Source organism: Arachis ipaensis, chromosome B7, assembly GCF_059453495.1.
Source record: "Arachis ipaensis isolate K30076 ecotype BB chromosome B7, ASM5945349v1, whole genome shotgun sequence".
NCBI classification, from domain to species: Eukaryota; Viridiplantae; Streptophyta; class Magnoliopsida; order Fabales; family Fabaceae; genus Arachis; species Arachis ipaensis.
The window spans coordinates 133,723,790-133,730,667 of record NC_142442.1 but is presented as its reverse complement, the minus strand read 5'-3'; the positions used below and the strand labels follow the sequence as shown (position 1 = coordinate 133,730,667).

At 32.4% G+C, this 6,878-nt stretch overlaps 1 pseudogene; it reads left to right on the top strand.

Annotated features, from left to right (window-relative positions):
- The first annotated feature begins 546 nt into the window (after positions 1 to 546).
- Positions 547 to 2,254, top strand: LOC148554218 (putative indole-3-pyruvate monooxygenase YUCCA11; annotated as a pseudogene).
- Positions 2,255 to 6,878: the final 4,624 nt, after the last annotated feature.

Below are 6,878 nucleotides of genomic sequence, written 5' to 3'. Positions count from 1 at the left end.
GGCAAAAACAGGGAGCAGGGAGGTATCCCCGCCCCCGCCCCCACCCCGCCCCATTAACATCCCTAGATAGAAATGTTGCATGGTAAAGTAAAAAAACTAATTTTTTATTAATAATAACTATAACATGTATAACCTTAAAACACATGTTAATTAAATCATCTTCTTAAATGATATATTACTCCTATTGTATAATATGTTATGTATAAAAATTAAAAAATATTATATATATATATATATTTTTTAAATATAATGTTTCATATATTTTAAATATATATTTTATATTTTAGTTTTAATTTGATAACTGATTTTTAATTTTAGACGGTAAGAATAAATTTGGCTTGAAAATTACTTGACTAACCAATTAGACTATCTTCAAAACATATGCATTGCCCCATAATTACAACAAAACAAACAAAAAACTATAAAAAGATCATCACAATTCATGCACGTTTTCAATAATAACAGAACTTTATAAAACTATAAAAACACCAAGACTAAATTGATTATTCACTAGTCACCGAAAAAAAAATTGATTATTAACTATAACAATCAAGCATGCAGATTATTGAAGTACCTGTTGTGATTGTAGGTGCAGGACCAGCTGGAATAGCAACCGCAGGGTGCCTCAACAAACTCAGAATCTCTAACATTGTTCTTGAAAGAGATGATTGCCCTGTTTCTCTTTGGAGGAAAAGAGCCTATGATCGTTTGAAACTACACTTAGGAAAAGACTTTTGTAGCCTTCCACATTATCCTTTTCCTTCTGACTTTCCCAATTTTGTCCCTAGGGTTGATTTCTTGCGCTACATTGACTCTTACATCGCGCATTTCAACATTTGAAATTAGAGTGTTAATAAATCAACTTAAAATATATATGAGCTATTTAATTATGTGAATAGAAAGTTTATCTAGCCAGCACTTAATTAGTAAAAAAAAGTGAATAATTTTATATAATTAGATATAATCTCACACTATTAAAAACAATAATGATAACTAATTAATTGCTACAAATCACAAAATTGGCTGGCCCTAACATTTCTCTTATGTAAATTCTTGTGCTTGCAATCAAATTGCATGCATTGCATCTGTTCTAATATATGAACCCTATAGAGTTCAAAATAACCAACAAAATTTAATAGTGGGTGTATGCTGTTCATTCAGGTGCATTATTTTACTAAGGAAATGGTGTATGCGGGTATGTTGATGCTGAAACACTTCATGGTGGATAAAGTGGACAAGATGATGGTTCTTATGAGCAAATTGAAGTATGGGAATATGTTTAAGTATGGTTTGACGAGGCCAAAGGAGGGACCTTTTGCACTCAAAATAAAAGGTGGTACTACTCCTACCATTGATGTTGGTTGTATAGAAAAGATTAAGAAGGGAAAAGTGAAGGTAATAAATACATATATACTTGTTTAATGCTAGATAATCAATTTTTTAAGATCAGTCGATTTTTTAAAATTATTTTATTTATCTAAAATTTTAGATTTTAAATTATAAATCTAAACATTAAAGTCGGTTAATGTTGTTTAAGTAAAAGTTAATTTTTTATACTTTTTTAGTTAATTAATTATAATTTGTAAATTGATTTCTTAATTAACAATGGGTTCTATCCGATCAATTAGTTATCCTTGTCTTAAATTAAATTTAGGTTTATCCTGGTATTTCAAGTATCAAGGAAGGAAAGGTAGTTAAATTTGTTGATGGACAACATGCTCATTTCGATGCAATCATCTTTGCTACTGGATACAAAACCAATGTGCTGAAGTGGCTTAAGGTGCGTATATTTATATTTTTATTTTGGAAATAATATCGTATTTCCTAAAGAAACAAATCTATTCAATGGATAGTGGGTATAGTAGTCTCAAATTCAATTTTAAATTATAAAAATATTTTATAACAAAAAAGAATAAACAAAACCAACTAGAACTTGTCTTATTTAATATAGATTAATAATAAATTTTGACTTTTTTTTGGTCTTTGTAGTGTTACCGTTTAGATTAATGTACTTAATAAATATGTTTGTGTAATTAATTGTGTTACATTTTTGGCCGTTCAGGATTACAAGAATCTATTCAATGAGAATGGAATGCCAAAACCAAGTTACCCAAATCATTGGAAAGGAGAACATGGAATTTACAGTGCTGGATTTTCGAAAAGAGGATTAGAAGGCATCTCATTTGATGCGAAGAAAATAGCAAATGATATCAACTTCACTTTGACTTCAAGGGTCAATCAAATTACATCTTAGTGCTATTTTACTGTGATACATGCAATTAAGCTGATCGATTTATTGAAATAAGATGAAAACTTTTGCAGTCGATTTTACGTAAAGTTAATAGCTGAGAACAATTAAATGACTTAATTGATTTAACTAAATTTTAGTTAACTTAATTGATTTAACTAAATTTTTATCTAACAGCTCTCAATTATCAATTTTACGTAAAGTTGACTGCACTTGAATTTTCACCTTAAAATAATTGTATGGCTGACCCAACATGAGTCATATGGAGAGGTTTATATAACGATAAAGGTTAAAGTTGTATTAGTGTAGCTTGTTTACTCTCATTCATTGTGGTGTATAAATACCTCACATCGTCCTTTTATTAATAGCAATGTATAATCACATTTTCTATATTAATATCAAATACAATTCACTCTCTTTTCTCTTTGTATCATTCTTTCTTTGTCTTTCTTAGCACACAAGAAACTGGGCATTACTAAGCTCAGTTCATGATTCTTCATTACTTTTTCGATTAAGTTCACATGGTATCAAAGCCTTTTAATCATCCATGGCTATCACACTTCCTTTTATCAGTTTCAAAAATTATTTGGCTCCAATCTTAAATAAACTCGATGACAAAAACTTTGTAACTTAGCAACAACATGCTTTATATGCTATCAAAGGTCAGAACCTTGAAGATCATATACAAGAAAATAAAATACTTCCCCAATTCGATTCTAATGCAGCCAAAGCAAGCTACCCTACTAATACAACTTAGCCTTTATCCTTATAGCTATATCTCTCAATACAAACTGACAAAGCAATAAAATTCTTGTCACACATTTTTAAGTATATTTTTACAGTAAAATAGTATTAATTATAGACTTTTAATTTCTGCTTTCATACATACCAACAACAAAGTGTGATTGAGAGAAAATACAGGCACATTATTGTTAAAATGGATTTTACTCATTTTTCCATAGCCAAACTTCCTAAAATCTTTTAGGAAGATGCTTTTTTAACAGCTGCCTATTTGATAAATCGTCATCCTTCTAAGAGTTTTATTCCGGCCCGGCCCACTAGCGAGTCAGGTCCGGGTGCAGACTTTCTAGTCAAGGTAGTTGGTGATGCACCCGAGAATACGAGTACATGGTGGAAGCTTCATGTTGACGGAGCCTCCAACCAAGCGTTCGGAGGGGCAGGGATAATTGATGAGCGGATATTTTATACACTTTTTGGCGTTATTTTTATATAGTTTTCATTATGTTTTGTTTAAGTTTTATTATATTTTTATAGGTTTTAGTGCAAAATTCATATTTTTGGATTCTACTTTGAGTTTGTGTGTTTTATGGTGATTTCAGGTATTTTCTGGCTGAAATTGAGGAGCTTGAGCAAAAGTCTGATTCAGAGACAGAGAAAGGACTGCAGATGCTGTCAGGATCTGACCTCCGTGCACTCGAGGAGCTTTTCTGGAGCTACGGAAGTCCAAACAGCGCACTCTCAATGGCTATGGAAAGCTAACATCCAGGGATTTCTAGAAATATATAATAATCCATACTTTACTTTGGAAATGAAGGCCCAAAACTAGCGTTCAACGCCAGCCACTACCCTATTCTTGGTGTTCAACGCCCACAAGGGAGCAGCTGGCGTCCGATGCCCAAAAGGGAGTCCCAAGCCAGCGTTCAACGCCCCTAAGGGGTACTAGCTCATGGATTTCACTAAAGCTCAGCCCGAACACTCACCAAGTGGGCCCCAGAAGTGGATTTTCACACGATCAACTTTGTTTATCTTATTTCTGTAATTCTTAGTTAGCATATTAGTATATATAGGAGGAGATCACCCTAACTCCCCCCCATTCAAATACTTCACTACTTTTGTACAGTATGAGTCACTAACTTCCTAAGGTTAAGGTTAGGAGCTCTTCTGAGTTTCATGGATCAATAATATTACTGTTTTAGTTCAATATGTCTGATTCTATTCTCTTATGCATTCTCGTTCTTCATCTCATGAATTGAGGGTGACCAATGACAATCACCCTTGTTCTACATGGGTTCCGTGCGAGTCCTGACCCGGATAGCATTGAACCAAAGCTAGATATTGCATTGCGGATTCCAATAGAGTACATGGGCAACTTTGGATATGTGACATGAAATTCCGTTGATCGTGGGTAAGTAAGGTCTTTGTGGCGTTAAGGCTAGAGTCAGAGAAGCAGGACTTTCTGATCCGGAAGATCTTCCTTGTCTGTGGCACCTTGAGTAGGATCGTGAAGGGGAGTGGATTGCTTAGAGCTTCATCTTCTACTATAGTGAGAGACCTAGAGGTGGCTTGATGAGAGGACATGAGTCACTTCAACATAGTAGATTGCTACAGTGGAGGAGGTTAACTTGATGAGAGGACATGAGTTAATCACTTACGGCTGCCATTGAATGAATCAGAAAGTTATTGAAGTAGACAGTAAGAAAAGTTAATCCGGAAAGACAAAGCATCGTCGAAGCCTCAACCGTTCTTATACCATTGATTTCACACCTATCTAGTATCGTTTTATTTATTTATTCTATTTTATGCGTTTTTCGTGACAAACTATAATTTCAATCCGCCTAACTAAGATATGCAAGGTAACCACTGCTTGCTAAAACCAAAAATCTCCGTGGGATCGACCCTCACTCACCTGAGTAATTACTTGGACGACCCGGTATACTTGCCAGTCTATCTGTACGAAACCTGCGGAGCCAGTTTTGTGCACCAAGTTTTTGGCGCCGTTGTCGGGGATTGTTCGAATTTGACAAACAATCGGTTTATCTTGTTGCTTAGATTAGGTCATTTTTACTATTTTATTTGAGTCTTTTGTTTTCTTTTCAAAAATTTTTCAAAACCTTTTCTTTTCTTTATTAATCTTTATCTTTTGTTTGAGTCTTTTGTTCTTGTTCTTGTTAAAGTTTCGAACTTTCTTGTTTCTTTTTCCAAAAATTTTCAAAAAATAGTTTCTTTTGTTTGAGTCTAATGTTAATTCTTAAGTTTGGTGTCCTTTGTGTGTTCTTTGTTTTCTCAAAATTTTTGAATTAGTCTCAGTGTTCTTTCTTGGTATTCAAGTTGTTCTTGTTTCTTTTCTTGTTTTGATGTTAAAAGTTTTAAGTTTGGTGTCTTTCGGTGTTTGTTCTTTCAATTTTCGAAAATTAGTGTCTCTTGATCTAAAAATTTTAAGTTTGGTGTCTTTTGGTTGTTTTTCTCTCTCTTCATTAATTCAAAAAATCAAAAAAATATCTTTTCTATCTTTAATCAAATTTTCGAAAATTCCAAAAAGATTTTCAAATTTTAATTTCAAATCACTATCTTATCTTATCCTATCTTAAAGTCAAATTTTAAATTTTAATTCTTATCTTTTTATATCTTTTTCAAATCTTCACGTTATCTTTTTATCTTTCTTTAAATTTCAAAAAATCTTATCTTATCTTATTTCAAATTCAAATTTTAAAACTCAAATTCAAAATTCAAATTTCAAATTTAAATCTTTTTCAAAAATCAAATTTCAAATCTTATCTTTTTTCAAATCTTTTTCAAATCTTCACCATATCTTATCTTTTCAAACTTATTTTCAAATCTTTATCTTATCTTGCTTCAATTTCAAAATTCAAAATCAAATCTTTTCAAATTCTTATCTTATCTTTTCTAATTTTAAATTTTAATTTCAATTCTTTTTCTAATCTTCTATCTTATCTTAATTTCAAATCTTTCTTAATTAGTTACTTGTTTTCTCTTTCTTCTTTTTCAAAACTTCCTAATTCCTCTCTCTTCTATTTTCAAAAACTTCTCACTGCTCTCTCTCTTCTTTTTCGAAAACTACCTTCTAACTTTTCAAATATTTTTAGTTAATTAGCTTTTAATTTCCTATTCAATTAATAAATAAAATAAAAACAAAAAATATTTTAATTCTAGTTTCTCTTTTCACTTCTAAATTTTTGAATTCTTTACCTCCTTTTATTCGAACTCTTCATCTCATTCTTCTATCCTCATTCTTCTTTCTTCTTCACATCTCATAGGGAGTTCTCTATTCTTTGACATAGAGCCCCCATTTTTTTTCTTTCTTGTCTTCTTTTTCTTGTTTATGAGTAGGAACAGAGAAAAAGAACCTCTCTTTGATCCTGATCCTGAACCTAAAAGGACCTTAAGGAAGCGTTTACAACAAGTTAAAGCACAACATTCTGGAAGAGACCTCATAGAACTTTTCGAACAAGAAACTGAAAATACAAGCATGGCAGCCAAACAGAACAATGGAGGAGATGCAAGGAAGGTTCTTGGTGACTTTACTACACCCACTTCTAACTTCTATGGAAGAAGTATCTCCATACCTGCAATTAGAGCAAATAACTTTGAGCTAAAGCCTCAGTTAGTCTCTCTAATGCAACAGAATTATAAATTCCATGGACTTCCACTGGAAGATCCACATCAGTTCTTATCTGAATTCTTGCAAATCTGTGACACTATTAAGACCAATGGAGTGGATCCTGAGGTCTACAGACTGATGCTTTTCCCCTTTGCTGTCAGAGACAGAGCTAGGCTGTGGTTGGATTCTCAACCTAAAGAAAGCCTAGACTCTTGGGAAAAGTTGGTCAATGCTTTCTTGGCCAAGTTTTTTCCACCTCAAAAGATGACC